Here is a 1,619-nt window from a genome sequence, read left to right as displayed (position 1 = left end):
GTTATTAATTCATGTGTTGATTATGAACTTAGAAATAGTTTACTATAGCTAAGTAATAAGAAGGCAAAGGGCTCAATCTGAAATTAAGCATAATGTGTGAATTGATCATTTACATTAGAAAATGCCCAGTTATCTAAGAGACCCCTACACCATGTACAACACCAGTGTTCGCGAAAATAATGCAAATCAAATTACAGTGAATATGTCTCCTCACTTGCAGAATGACTGAAAGGGGGACAATGGGGAAGAGTAGGGGCCAAAAAATGTTTTAAGTCATGATTTTGTTGATTGTTACATAAATAATTGCATTTTTAAAAACTCATCAAACTCTGCTATTAAATGAATATATTTTCTTTTAGGGATAACAGTGTTATAAATAATAAAATATAAATGATATAATAATGTAGTAAGTATATTTAATGCATAAAATTTAATTTAAAAGATCTTATTGGGCCATTTGGTACAAAAATGTATTGAAGCACATATTTGATGTTATTCAGTTAACTTACTAAAATGATCAAAAATAGAAATAAACTGGTAAGGAAATGAAAGAGAAAATTGACTATGATATAATGCAATTATATGTCAAAACATGTGCATCTATGTGCACATTTGTCCAGGGGAAAGAATATAACTGAAATGTATTGTATGAAAAAATTGACAAAAATTGAGAACTTCCAATGAAATTTAAGTGGCAAGTATTAAGAGTTGAAAACTTTCTGATATTTAAATATATTAATATTTTGACGCATTATTTACTTAATATTAAATATATAAAGTGCTTTTTTCTGTGGCAAAAATTAACTTTAAGTATATTCATGTTAGCAAATAGCAAATGTGGAACGGTACAAACAAATGAAGTGTGCATGCTATCAGGATGGAGGTCTTTACAGTGGGCCTATCTATCAATCGGTTCAAATTAAACAATCGATTAAAAACTAGCAAAGAATATGAACAACATTTTACAAAAATAAAAATCCCATAGAACATAAGCACAGAAAGCACTCTGACCATAGTATAAATGGAAGTGAACCGCTGTGTTATTTAATATTCCCAGACTGGCAGATTAAGTAAAGACACATACTTCTGAGTTTGAAGATATTATACAAAAATAACAACTCTCTTATACATAGACAGAGAAAACATAAATTAAAAATAATTTAAGATATGTGAGAATTTTCAAAACGCATTTCCTGTAATCTGTTGGAAATAGTCTCATGCCATGCACATGCATATTTATCATGGCATTGTTTGTAAGAGCAGCAAATTGACAACAAAGTGAACAGAGGATAAATAATGACCATCCGTCACGCTTGTGCCATGGATACAAATATAATTTAAAGTGAGTAAACCAAATGTCACATTTTTTCATGTAGGGATAGATAGATAGATAGATAGATAGATAGATAGATAGATAGATGATACATAGATACATAGATACATAGATACATAGATAGATAGATGAAACATAGATACATAGATAGATACATAGATACATAGATAGATACATAGATAGATACATAGATTAGATAGATAGATAGATAGATAGATAGATAGATAGATAGATACATAGATACATAGATACATAGATAGATCCATAGATACATAGATAGATGATA

This window comes from Microtus oregoni, unplaced genomic scaffold, assembly GCF_018167655.1.
Source record: "Microtus oregoni isolate MIOR12 unplaced genomic scaffold, Mior012 000026F_ref0000081, whole genome shotgun sequence".
Taxonomy (NCBI): domain Eukaryota; kingdom Metazoa; phylum Chordata; class Mammalia; order Rodentia; family Cricetidae; genus Microtus; species Microtus oregoni.
The sequence above is the reverse complement of the archived record's forward strand: the minus strand, read 5'-3'. Positions refer to the sequence as shown.